At 37.3% G+C, this 15145-nt stretch overlaps 1 non-coding gene across 1 annotated transcript; it reads left to right on the forward strand.

Moving 5' to 3' along the window:
* The first annotated feature begins 6384 nt into the window (after positions 1-6384).
* On the forward strand, positions 6385-6491 carry LOC128287365 (small nucleolar RNA R71). The gene has a single exon (XR_008278065.1). It is a non-coding gene; the product is annotated as a small nucleolar RNA R71 (small nucleolar RNA).
* Positions 6492-15145: the final 8654 nt, after the last annotated feature.

Below are 15145 nucleotides of genomic sequence, written 5' to 3' on the forward strand. Positions count from 1 at the left end.
TATACTTCCTCCGTTCCATAATTCCCAACCCATATGCAACCTAAACAGAACATCGTATGAATGCAGTAGGTATACATGTAACATTCATAAATCTTACATTCAACACATAAAAGTATTTTAGTCATTTTTCGCCCTTAGGGGCATTTCGGTAATTTCTCTTTATTATGGGTTCATTACCTATCTCGGCCCATTAACAAGTCCCTATTGGCTAAAGTGAATAGATACTACGCGCCAGGTAGGATTCCAGCAAAGAGGAGGTGAGCCATTAACACCGCTTAAGTACCAAGCTCTCCCTAGATCCAATCTTAGACATGCATATACCCATTGCCACACTTTAACCCTATGACTTGTCCATAGTCACGATTAATTAATTATTTAAGTTTTATGTCTGTTTAAGCAGTTATCAGATACTAGGCCCAAAACCCCTTACAAAACCCAAACAAGTCTACATACCTGCATATGACCCACTAGGCCCAATCTCATTCATATGGCCCAAATCAACTTCATATGGCCCATCTGGCCTGAATCAATTCCAAGCCATGTAACCAACATGACTAGTTCATCACTTATTATCAAATCAACAAATTCACTTATTTTAGGCCCACGGCCCGTCTGGCCCATGTATCCCATTCCGGCCCAAATGGCCTAAGTACGGCCCAGATCCATGAGATCGCTTATGGGGCCTTTGTCAACATATCGATTTCCCCCTTACGAGTGTTCGCGCACTCGCAAGACTACCGTAGCCAGACTTTCAGATTTTTGGCATTTCGAGATTTGCTGATCTAACGTGTGTGCAGTGTATGTACACACCTTCGGCTTTATATCAAGCTATCATAGGGTAGAAGTACACACCTTATCATCTGGAGTACTAAGTATTCATAATCGCCTGAACCTATATTCAACATTATACTCCATTAGTCACATCTCATTAATTCAAAATAAATCCACTACTTACAGAAGAACAACCTACACTTGCCTTGACTAGATTGATCGGCTGCGATTTGCCTATGTAACTCAAAATCTGACGTAGTCCCCCTTCCGCATCTAGGCGAAAAGTCCCTAATGGCTGACACCTTACGTCGCTTAAACTTGGGAGCCTCTATCCCAACCTCTCTGCTAGAACCCCCTTTTTCCATCAACTCATACTTATCCAGTTATCACATTCTTGAATGAGAGGGAGAAAAGAAATAAATGGAGAAACCATAGGTTAAAGAAAGTAATGGTATTGGAAAGGATAAAGAAAAATCGGCTTTTAAGAGTGTAGAAATGAAAGAACTTAGAAATATCTAACAAAAGCTGAAGAAGATCTAATTCACTCACCGATCGCGAGATCGCTTGCCAACAAAAAATCAACCCCCAAAGTGTATAAATCGGCTCTTAAATGAAAAAAAAACAACCGGCTAAGTTAAAGAGGGAAGAGGTTGATTTGATTAAAATAGGGAAGAAAAGATCAGGAGTTTGGCTTAAAGAAAAGAGGAGATGAAGGGTTTGAGATTACTCAGGTATTTAAAAAAAAAAACAAAACAAAAGAGTCAAGAGGTTGGAAGAAATTTCCCCTAAGAATATGCGACTGAAGCACACAAAAACAACAAATGCCCTTACTTGCCCATACGACACATGTATATATACTAAAAAAATACAAACCTACACTCCCCAATCAACTTAAACTCGTCAAGTTAAATTCCCTTCAATTTCTTGAATTTTATCACCATCATATCCACATTTAATCCTTATCCTTATCTTCACCGTAACATTCAAATTGCTTCCACCGAATGACAATCCTTCCTTGCGTTGCACAACAAAAATTGAATTTCTTTTTGCGCATGAAACCACTCAAACTCCAGCCCTCCAACTTCCCAACACACTACTGGTCACTGCACCGCCACCTATCTTGCACTACCATTCAATCACAATTAACTATAAGGCTTATATGCCTAAGTCTCAGTTTCCTTAAAGAATAAAAATTTAAAACTTTGCTAGGTTTGGGATTTGAACCTGCAACCTTTCAGATCCATAGCATGCTTCTCGCCACTGCCCCCAGACGCTCTTGTGCCATATTTCCACCAAACATATTTATAAGGCCTAAACACTAGCTTCCCTGCTAATTATATGCGCAATAAAAATTTTTGCCAAGGCCAGGATTTGAACCTTTGGCTTCCTGCTTGCTACCAACGTCTTTTTCCACTAGGCCAAGCATTTCCTTTTGTCAGATTTTACCAGGCCTTATTAACAAGTCTTCTACCTAATGCTCAGGGTCTTTAAAAAAAATGTAAAATTTTGCTAAAGCCCTGGATCGAACCCAAGACTTTTTCCACGCTACCAACCCTTCCTAAATCACTTAACAATTAAACTAAACATGCAATTATAAAATATTTAAACACATTTAAGTTTTTTAAGCCACCTTCTAACCGATCCCAAACTCAAGGCCCATTACTTCTAGGCCCAAAATTTAGGGTGTTACAACCAGGTTCAAAGCGGCCCAATCAATACATCGGCCCACACTGAGTGACCGAAGTCGAAGAATCTGATATAAGTCCTATTGGGCGTGGCTAAAAATCATAAAAATAGATGGCGAGCATCAACAAAAGCGCCAGAAAAAGAGGTCATGCTTGAAGTCCTCTACTTTTTCGAAGCAGGAACTACGACCTTAGATTTACCTCGAGTGTTTCTCATGGTGTGCTTGAAATAAAATAATTCAACAATAAATAAAGCATCACCAAATACACAAACAAAGAGCCAACAAATAAAATCCAAACTATTAAAATAGAAATCTAGTCCGAAAACAGCATGTATGAATATTGAATCATGCAAAAACCAAATACTTAAATGATTATAAGTCAAACCAAGGATAATACCAACAATAAGGAATAATAAACTAACATAGAAACTTAAAGACACTTGAAGAAATAATTAGAAGAATAAAAGTAACAAATAGTAATAAGAAAAATAACTACTAACCTAAAGAAATAAAAGTAGTAATAAATAATAATATAATAAATAAAAACAAAAAGAGCAAAAAAACATAATCAAATAATAATATTATTATTAAATGGGGTTAATTACTAAATTAAATAAAAAGAAGCAAAGGAATAAAATAAATTAAATTAAATTAATAAAGAAATAAAATAAATAGAAAATGGGGAAAAAGACCAATGGAGGGGTAGACGGTGGTTGGAGGTGCGCGACAAGGCTGAGTGAAGGCCAGGAGTGGTGCAGGGCAGTTGCGCGTGTGGGTTGTTCGATAGTGAGGGAAAGGGAGAACGGCTTGGTGGGGCTTGATGAGAAAGGACTTTGGCTCAGTGGTGGGTCAGTGTGAAGGGAAAGCTGCGAGGGGGTGCAATGCGGATAGGGTGAGGGTGTGCGAGGTTCAAAGGTGATGGGGGGAGGGGGAGGGGGAGGGGAAATCAGGTAGGAGAAATAGAGCCTGTAGGGGCGAACGGAGTAGGGATGACGATGGCCGGTCTTGTAAGGAAGAGGGACGATCAGGGGTGGGTGCTTGGAGTTGCAAGGGAAAAGTTGATGGCGGCTAGGGTTAAGGGAAAAAAATTTGGGAAAGATGAAAGTAAAAAAAGTTAGGGTTTGAGGGTTAAATGGGTGACACAGTTGTGTAAGAGCCCGTGTTAGGCTACACGGCCGTGTCACACTCCCGTGTGGTTTCTTTTCAGCCTGTATGCGATAAAAATTTCAACCCGATTTTTACACAGTCATGTACACGGCCATGTGCCAAGCCATGTGTGTGTTCCTTCACTTCTCCCACGCCCATATGAGACCCCACACACTCGTGTAAACCATCTGTGTCTCACACACGACCGTTTCTCTTGCCCGTGTAACTCTCTGGCTTGTAAATTAATTAAAAAAATTTACCTCTAGGACTCACAAGGTCTAGGACATGCCCGTATGCCCAGGCCGTATGTGCCACACGGTCATGTCGTACAACCATGTCGTACGATTGTGTCACATGGCCGTGTAGACCATTTTAGGTTGTGTGTCCTTCGAATTTTTTAAAGAGTCTCAAGATCCACACGGCCAAGGGCATGCCCGTGTGTCCAGGCTGTGTAGATGACATGGCCATGTTGCCAAGCCGTTTAACTTACTGTCGAATGCTCCTTTATGCACATGGCCAATGACACGCTCTTGTTTCCAGGCTGTGTGGGTTACACGGCCATGTTGCTAGGCCGTGTGACACATTATCGATTGCCCCATTTTATACACGGCCTAGGACATGCCCGTGTGCCCAAGCCGTATGGGTCAAAAACACACATTTTTTTATTTAATATTTTAAATTAGCATGCAATAGATTTAAAGGAATTGGAAAAAGTTAAACATTCGGGTTGCCTCCCGAGAAGCGCTTATTTAAATTCTAAGCTTGACTTACCTTATGCACGTGCGATCATGGTGGTTTGTAGAGCCAAAACTCCTTTTTCTCGTTATCAATCCTATAATCAAAATAAAGTTTAAGTCGAGTACTATTTACCTTAAATGTGCCAAATTCAGAATGCGTTACCTTGACTGTACCGTATGGAAAGACGTTCAGTACCGTAAAAGGGTTTGATCCATTTGCATCAAGCTCCAAAGTGGTAATCCGTGGATCCTTTTTATCCAGTAGTACCTTATCTCCAACCTTAAATTGGTTTGTTTCATCCACATACTCATCATGGCGTCACTTTGGCTCTTCATCATACTTTTTTAGTTTCTCCTTAACATGTGTTCACCATTCATCTAGTTCATCGATTTGTAACATTTGTTCTTCATGAGTTGTCTTGTTTCTATCACATGGACTGAAACATGGATCCATTATGTTTTTCCGAAGGGCTTCCTACAGAGAAGGTTGAGCCATATGGTTACTCATATTAACAGAACTTGTAGAATCATCTAGATCACTAGATATCTTAACAAAATCACGAGCTTGGAGAGTAATTGTTTCGTCACCTACACAAAGTACTAATTCACCCGTACCAACATCAATAATAGTTCTAGCAATTGCTAAAAAGGGTCATCCTAAAATTAAAGGTACGTCACTATCCTCATCCATGTCTAAAACAACAAAATCAATTGGGAATATGAATTTATCAATTTTTACAAGTACATCTTCAGTGATACCCCTAATGGTTTTATTCGCTAATTGAATATTCATCCTAGTTTGTTTGGGTTTTCCAAGACCTAATTGCTTAAACATTTTATAGGGCATGACATTAATACAAGCTCCTAAATTAGCCAAAACATTATCAATATTCAAACTACCAATTAAACAGGGAATAGAAAAACCCCCTGAATCTTTCAGTTTGTTGGGTAGTTTATTTTGCAAGATGGCTGAGCAAATTGTATTGAGCTCTACAGTCGATGAATCATCTAACTTCCTTTTCTTTTCCAAAAGCTCCTTTAAAAATTTAACGGAACCGGGCATCTGTGAAAGAGCTTCAACAATCGGTAAGTTAATATGTTTTTTCAGAAGTTTAAGAAATTTACCAAATTGTTCATTCGTGTGGTCTTTTTTTTGTCGCGTTAGGATATGGTACTCGAGGTTTATATTCTATAACAACTGAATTTTGCTTATTCTAGCTTACCTCAACCTTACCGTTATTTACCACAATTTCTTTTCTCGATTCAGATTCAGATTCAACTAACCCTTCTTCATCTCGAATAGTAATTGCATGAAGTTGGTCCCTTGGGTTAGTTTCGGTATTGCTAGGCAAACTATATTGTGGTCTTTCTAAAATTAATTTAACAAGTTGACTGATTTGGTTCTCGAGTCCTTGAATCGAAGCTTGTTGATTTTTCAGTGTTGCCTCAGTGTTTTGAAAACAAGTTTCTGACACCAAGATAAACTTCGTCAACATCTCCTCAAGGTTTGGCTTCTGCTCTTGTTGGTAAGGTTGTTGTTGGAGGCTTGGAGGGACTTATAATCTCTGATTTCCTTGACCACCCTAAGAGAAATTGGGATGGTTCCTCCAACCTGCATTATAGTAATTACTATAAGGGTTATTTTGAGGCCTAAAATTATTACTCATATAATTGATTTGTTTGTTCTCTGTGCTAGGAGCGAAGGGTAAACATTCTGTATTGTTCATTCCACCTCCATTTGTATCACATTACATCACCAGATTTACCTATGTAGAAACATATAAACCATTAATTTTCTTATTTAATTGTTCTACCTAATTTGATAACACGGTGACTACATCTAAGTTGAAAACACCTGTTGCTTTCATCAGTTTCATCCTCATGATTTGCCATTGATAATTATTCAGTGACATCTACTCAATAAATTCATTAACCGCTTTAAATGTTTTATTGTTAAATGTACCACTGGCTGCTACGTCGGTTAACTGCCTTGTTGAGAGATTCAAACCATTGTAGAAGGTTTGAACTTGTAGCTATAAAGGTAACTCATGGTGAGGGCACCTTCTCAATAAATCCTTATATCTCTCCTATGCATCATGTAAGGTCTCTAAGTTGATCTGAACGAAGGAAGAGATATCATTCCTTAACTTGCTCTCTTAGCCAATGGGAAATACTTCAGTAGGAATTTCTCGGTCATTTGATCCCATATAGTGATCGACCTCGTAGTAAAGAGTTCAACCATTATTTAGCTTTATTTTTCAACGAGAAAGGGAGCAACCGTAAGCGAATGGCATCATCAGTAACTCCATTAATCTTGAAAGTATCACAGACTTCCAGAAAATTAGCAAAATGAGTATTTGGATATTCGTCTTGCAAACCATCGAACTGAACAAATAGTTGAATCATCTGAATAGTGTTCAACTTCAGCTCGAAATTGGTTGCAGTTATGGCAAGTATCACAATACTCGATTCAGCCCCAGTCAGAGTGGGCTTGGCATAATCATACATAGTACGAGGAACAAAAGTAGGATCTATAAGATTCGCAGCAACTGCAGGAGGTAGTTGATTATTCTGATTATCACCCATCTCCTCAGTAATAATAGTGATGTCCTCTTGTTCGTCTACTAAATTTTTCTGACTTTGCCTTACTTTTCTGTGGTTTCTACAAGCTGTACTTTCAATTTCGCTATCATAATCTAAAAGAATGTGTTTGGTTGTTAATATTTAACAAAATTAAATATTGATGGTAAATTAATCGGCCCAAAGGAATGTTAATATTTAACAAAATTACATGTATAACTGTGGTAATAAACATGTGATGGTTATTCAATTTTACATATGAACAACAAATCAGCCCAAATGAAACTTTATTGTTCAACATGTTTTTATTATCGGTCTTTGATTACTACAATAAGATATCATTTACAAGTTATTTTTTTTTATTGTTTAATATCTTGAAATGAGATTTGCCTTTATTCAAATTATTTTGATTCCCTTACATAAAAAGTAATTACAGCCCAAAGCATTTTGATAAACTTGTGCGGCAACTAACCGCCTTTTATAAGCTAACATAAGAGCTATTAAGTAGCATTTTGATTAACTTAAAACTCTTAATAAAAGACTTAATTCATTTTTTGAAATATCTTTAATAATTATTCATAATTTTCTTCGTTTCCAAGTAAACAAAGTAAAACAAGTATTTAATACTCATGTGCTCTTTTAGATTATTAAAAAAAATCATAAAATAAAAAGGGCAATTTACTAAAAAAACCCTTTTATTTTGTTATTTACCGAAATGGTCTGACTTTTTCATTATTTATAGGAAAGGACCATTTTTCCCAAAGCGTCCACATCGGTATGAAGTCGAGTGCGATGTCGACAAAAGCGCTTTCTGGGGGCGTTTTGTCCACGTCGAACAAAGCGCTTCCTTGAGGTGTGCTTTTCTGACGTGGACAAAACACTCCCCTAGGGAAGCGTTTTGACCTGAACGGTCATATGACCGTTTGAGCTCCAACGGTAAAAAAAAAAACTATAAAAGGCCCCTCCCCCCTTTCATTTTTTCACACAATAGTCCTCTCACAATCTCTCCAAATTTTTTCCAAATTTTCTCAAATTTCTCTCAATTTTTGTCAAAGTTGTCTCTAATTTTTGTAAAAAAGCTGTGTTTAATTTTTTTGAATTAGTTTTATTTTTTAAATTACAAAAATATTCGATCGTGTTAGCAATGGCCGGAGAATTAATTCGTCTTGATACGAAACACATCTCCATTGACCAAATGACAATGGTCAGTGATAAGTTTAATTTATTTTTGAATAGTATTTAATTTTTTATTCATTTATGCAATTTTAATTAATATTTATTTTATAATTTTTTTATAACAGTCTGTTGATCGAGTGTTACAATGATATATCCGTAATATGTCTGGTCCTCCATCGCCGTTGATAGAGAATTACCTGCAGGAAGTGGATTTTTGGCACGTTGCCACGATAGGCCGAGGGTGCAAGTTGGACCCGAAACTAATCAGTACATTGATAGAGAGGTGGAGACCTAAGACGCACACTTTCCATCTTCCATGCGGAGAGTGTGCTATCACTCTGGAAGACGTGTAATTGCAATTGGGATTGTCAGTCGATGGGTACTCAGTCACCGGGTTAGCTCAATCTACTGATAGGGGGGCCGTATGCTACGAGCTTTTGGGTGCTATTCCGGATAATATTAACGGAGGTCGAATCGAGATGGGCTGGTTACGAGACACATTTTCGGAGCTGGACAATGATTCGACTGAATTAGAAAGAATACGATATGCTCAGGCATACATCCTTGAGATGATTGGAGGTTATCTGATGCCAGACTTGTCACGAAACCGCGTACATCTAAGATGGCTGCTGAAACTCATTGATTTTAGAGCAACAGATGAATTAAGTTGAGGGTTTGCCGTGTTAGCAACATTGTACCGGGAGATGTGCGGGGTGACGCGACTGAATAAACCCAAAATCGGAGGATGCCTATCACTACTGCAATCATTGGCACGGTTTCACTTTCTATTTTTACGTCATCGAGTGAACCACCCATATACATTCCCACTAATAACGAGGTAAATCTTATATTAGATTTTATAATTATTACGTAGATTTAAAATATAATTGTATGCTAAAAAATTATTTAATTAGGTGGAACCATTCAGCGAGTTATGTTGGAATACCCATATCTATTAAAGATATACACTTCTATTAAACCAACGGTCGGAAGCACAAGTAAGTATTAAATAAAATATATATACATAATAAAATAGTCGTTTCGTAATTTAGTATTTATTATTTAGTATTACCTATATAACTAATATTTTTATCATGTTCATATAGTTTCAATGGACACCATATAAGAATCTGGCAATTCGGGTAGTAATTCCGGATGATTTTTTTCAAAATCCGAACATTTGGCATGTGAAGGTTCCATTGGTAAACTATGCTATCGTGGAGATGCACCAGTCAGATAGGGTATTGCAGTAATTTGGATTCTGACAACTGATTCCCGTAGAACCTGAGGTACTAGATGATGAGCACAAAGTCAACTTACAGCTATTGAATATGGATTGGCCGAGACACTGGTTAGAATATATCGAAATATGAGAACATCGGTATGACTATATACCTACTCTGGAACCGATCATCTTTCCTGAGTTAGCATGCGTGCCAAAATACATGCCATAGTTTAGGATCCATGGCAAGCCATATTTACTGTTAGAAGAGGAAATGCGACGACAAATTTGTGTGCAAAGGGAACGATGGGGCCTTTTAAATCCAAGAAGAAGAGATGACGACGCGGGCTCATTAGCAGCGCCCACACAATCACCTAGCCCATCAACAGCACCCACACAGCCACCTGTGCCAACACTTCAACCGACGGCACCCATATCACAGCCTTTTTCAGATTATGCGAGGTACGTATCCTAGCCATTATATGTATCCTAACCTTTTTATGTTTCCTTTTCCTAATTCTATGGCAGGTTGGAATGCACGGCCCGGTTCATCTCCGTTCCCAATTACTCCGAGTCAACTACCGATCAATAGGCCACCGTCGCATGAGGGATCGCACGATGCTCCGTTGGGAAGCTCTTCTTTTTACCATTCTCCATCGCCTTATGGGATTCAAACACCTCCACCATGGGTGATTCAAACACCTCCGCATTCATTGTTTTATCAAGGTGGGTCATCCTCCCAACACCCACAACTAGATCTCCTGCCGGAGCAACCACAACCCTCGCGAAAAGTTGAACCAATGAGGAATCCAGCATGTAACCATCGACGACCCCCATGTGGCACTGATTTCGACTGACACCAACATTGATTTTTTTAATATATTTGTAGAAACTTTTTTTATATAGTTTGATATAATAAAATAAAAGTTGTTTTTAATATTTGAATTGTATTATACTTTTTTTAATTTTAATACAATAAATGTTCTTTTAAATTAGCCAATAATTTTATTAAAATAAATGTTATTTTGACTACGGCAATATTTTTAATATTTTTATATTTTAATAAAATATAAATAATGCAACATAATTTTATTACAACAACTATCAGCTATTTCAATTTGGACATGATCGAGTTATATGGCATGGGTTCCTACACCATCCGCACAACCTCTATTGGTTCGTTCTTTCTCGGATATCCATATTGTTACGTATTCTAGTCGAGCAAGGTCGACTGTTTAGTTTGTGACGCAATTCTCTATCCGGTAACAGCTTAAACGGAGTAAGCGATACAGACGGCCACTTACGTTCATCTGGGATCATTAGGAATACGTGTCTCCACACATTGTACATGTATTCTATTTTATACACTTGGTCGACATACGTCATGGGATCCAGACGGAGATTCTGATAAGCTACAATTACATGAGCACATGGATAACGTAGTGCGTCAAACACCTCACAATCGCATGTCCTATTTCTCAAGTGTACACGATATTGCCCGCCAATAATACCTTGGTTCGATCTGTCAAAATTCGTCACACGAAATCATAGGTTGTTGTGATCGTGACACACTATATGCATGGTGTTGGCTCGTGCCTTCACCTTGTTAATCTCTTGCAATACCTTCGCACACCATACATGGCCTCCCTGCATTTGGCCTTTATAACTCGCTGCTCGCTTTGGAAATAGTGTCGCTAAATAAAAATATGTCTTTCGCACAACGGCTGTTATCGATAAATGACGCATTCCTTTTAGAACAAAATTTATGCATTCAGCCAGGTTTGAGGTCATATAACCATATCGTAGGCTACCGTCATATGCTTGTGTCCACTGTTCGAAAGGTATGTTACAAAGGTAGTCTACGCCTTCTTTGTTAACTGAACGCAAAACCACTAACATCTCATGAAAATGGTCTTTACTTATCTCATACCTGCCAATATGAGTTGATAACGAAAATTACATACCACTCTTCCATTTAGAATAAATTGAATATTACAAACAAAATTATATTAATAGAGATTAAATACCCATGTTGGTCACTTATCGTCGTTCAGATATAGATCGATATTGCCTGTAGTAGTTGGACGCAACGTACCTTAGGCAATACCGATAGTGTGTGCGATGCCATTGGCTTCCTTGTCGCTCAATTGCAGCTAGTATTCTAGTGCCCCGATCCGATATAACGCAAATATCAGGTTGGGGGGCAGACATGCCCCCTTAACCTAGAAAAAAAGAAATCCCAGTCATTAGCTGACTCCCCCAGTGTTATTGCAAATGCAATTGGAATGATTCTCCCACTAACATCCTATGCCACAGCTAGCAATAGCCGATGGGTATATCTACCATACATAAACGTATCATCAATTTGTACCAATGGCTTGCAGTATATAAATGCATCTCGACATTGCTTAAAGCTCCAGAACAAACGCTTGAACACTTGGCATCCACGGAGCAATCAGTTGTTGTAGTATGCAGGTGCCGTTTTAAGGTCTGTTATACAACCTGAGACATATCTCTCTAGCACCTAACACCACTGCCACACTTCATTATATGAAGCATCCCACCTACCATGCATATTTTCCAACGCCTTCTTCTTAGCTATCCAAACCTTGCGGTAAGAGGGCGTGTACTTCAATTGGCTACGAATATTGACAATTAAAATTGGCACTGAAATCTTTAGATTTGCCTTCACCGTCGGTAGTATTAAGCTAGCTAACATATCTGAATCCATCTTGGGATGATCCTGTGAAACACCTGTCAACGAAGTATGTTAAATAATGCAACATCTCATAATAATAGTTTTATTCAAAAACCCTAAACACCTAGTGATACTTTACTGCCAACATATGTATGTGGACCTTTGTACTTTTTTTATCTCCCACAAGCCTGTCCTTTTCCTCAATGAGGCCATGATTTTCCATGAACACGTACCGTCTTGCACTACACACTTGGCCTCAAACTTATTGGATTTGGATTTAACCACGTTTTAGTTAACCCCATTCATGATGCTATGTTGTTTCAATGCAACAAGAAAACTATCCTTATTGGAAAACTCCCTACCAACTTCAATTTCACCCGAATCCAATGACGAACTTGTACGGTCACGCCTTCTGTGTGGTAGATCTGAAAACTCCAACGCATCATCTTGAAATAGATCGACATTATGTATGTAGGCTGAAAGCGAGTACGCCCTGAATCACGGATCTTCTTCTTCTTCATCTGAACCCCCTTCAACATCTTTAGGTATGGTTGGAATAGGCTCTGGTTCAGAAAATAATCCAACTTCTGCACCATTGTGGCCGGGCTCTCGAGGTGGATCCACATCAGACTCATCATTCGACCCACCATTATCTGCAATGAACGAGGTCCCCTCACCTTTGGATGTCTTAGGGAGTATACCATCCCTTCTTCTGGATGTTTCATAACGTCTCCAATCCGACGTGGATTGCCAACCACTAGAATTGATGTCATTTCTAAGTACGTATTTCCAGTATCAAACATCGACCCATCGAGGTGCATGTCCCATCCACCAATGGAGTGTCGTGCAGGGGTTGTGTATTCCATACTGTTACCAAACATGGGCGCTTTCGTGTTTTGCCACCCACTAATGGAGTGTTGGGCAGGGGTCGTGTATTCCTCTCGAACAGCATTAGATGTCAAAGTCGCAAATGCATCATTTGGTGATAAAAATTGTACATATAACTCAAGATTGGGTGATCCACTAGCAAGATGAGTCTGCAGCATTGCCTCCAAGCTACGAGGACCTTTGATGTCGAATGAGTCATATCTCACAGGATCAACCGAAGTACAAAATCAATACTTAATAGAAAAAACTTTCATTGGCGTCGTTCCGAAGATTTTATGCCTAATTCTTTTACAAAGTGCTGTCAAATCTATGTTTTGGTTAAAAACCAGTCGCGTTGTGCTCTCAGATAAAAAAACAACACCGTTTTCGGTGTCACGGACCTCGCCATCATAGTAAATAGCAGCACTAACACGTTCACTCATCTTTAGTTTCTATTTTACTTTAGCCTCAATTTCTCTTGCTATAACTTATGCAACCTGAGAATGAAATTTGGCTCATTTATAGTCTAAGGCTTTTTCAAATACTACTGTAGCAAAAGAACGTCCACATGGGAGCTTTTTTCCGTAATTTTACTGACAGTGCATCCTTCTTGAAGCGTTTTTAACACTATTTGTTCAGAAACATCTTCTCAAAATTATTTTATCAAATACTTATGTAGCAAAAGAGCGTCCACGTGGGAGCTTTTTTCCGACAGTGCATCCTTCTTGATACGTTTTTGACACTATTTGTTCAGAAACATTTTCTCAAAATTATTTTATCATATACTACTGTAGCAAAAGAACGTCCACATGAGAGTTTTTTTCCGTAATTTTGCTGACAGTGCATCCTTCTTGAAGCGTTTTTGACACTATTTGTTCAAAAACATCTTCTCAAAATTATTTTATCAGATCTACTGTAGCAAAAAAGCGTCCACGTGGGAGCTTTTCTGTAATTTTGCTGATAGTGCATCCTTCTTGAAGCGTTTTTGACACTATTTGTTCAGAAACATCTTCTCAAAATTATTTTATCAGATATTACTATAGTAAAAGAGTGTCCACATGGGAGTGTTTTTCCGTAATTTTGCTGATAGTGCATCCTTCTTGAAGTGTTTTTGACACTATTTGTTCAGAAACATCTTCTCAAATTTATTTTTTCAGATACTACTATAGCAAAAGAACGTCCACGTGAGAGCTTTTTTCGGTAATTAATACTTAATTTAATTAATAAACCCTAAAAAAACCCTAAACCCTAATTTAATTGATTTTTAAAATTTCATAGTTAATTTAATTAATTAACCCTCAACTCTAATTAAATTAATTTTTCCCTTAAAAAATACTAAAACCTAAACCACTAAAACCCTAATCCTAAAACAATTAAAAATCCTAACCTTAAAAACCCTAAATCCTAATTTAATTGATTTTTTATTTTCATAGTTAATTTAATTAATTAACCCTCAACTCTAATTAAATTAATTTTTTCCTTAAAAATATTAAAACCCTAAACCACTAAAACTCTAATCCTAAAACAATCAAAAACCTTAACCCTAAAAACCATAAACCTTAATTTAATTAATTTTTTATTTTCATAGTTAATTTAATTAATTAACCCTCAACTCTAATTAAATTAATTTTTCCCTTAAAAACACAAAACCCTAAGCCACTAAAACCCTAATCATAAAACAATCAAAAATTCTAACCTTAAAAAACCCTAAACCCTAATTTAATTGATTTTTTTATTTTCATAGTTAATTTAATTAATTAACCCTCAACTCTAATTAGATTAATTTTTCCCTTAAAAAACCACGAAATCCTAAACTACTAAAACCCTAATCCTAAAGCAATCAAAACCCTAGCCTTAAAAACCCGAAACTATAATTTAATTGATTTTTTTTATTTTCATAGTTAATTTAATTAATTAACCCTCAACTCTAATTAAATTAATTTTTCCTTAAAAACACTAAAACTCTAAATCACTAAAATCCTAAACCCTAAAATGATAAAAAAAAAACCCAACTCTAAAAAACCCTAAACCCTAATTTAATTGATTTTTTTTATTTTCATAGTTAATTTAATTAATTAATCCTCAACTCTAATTAAATTAATTTTACCTTTAAAAAACCCTAAAACCCTAAACCACTAAAACCCTAATCTTAAAACAATCAAAAACCCTAACCCTAAAAACTTTAAACCCTAAAAAATAAGGCAAAGCGTTTTTCGACACGCATTACGACTTCAAGACCGACGTGAACACGCTTTTGGGAA

This window comes from Gossypium arboreum, chromosome 13 (assembly GCF_025698485.1).
Source record: "Gossypium arboreum isolate Shixiya-1 chromosome 13, ASM2569848v2, whole genome shotgun sequence".
Lineage (NCBI taxonomy): Eukaryota > Viridiplantae > Streptophyta > Magnoliopsida > Malvales > Malvaceae > Gossypium > Gossypium arboreum.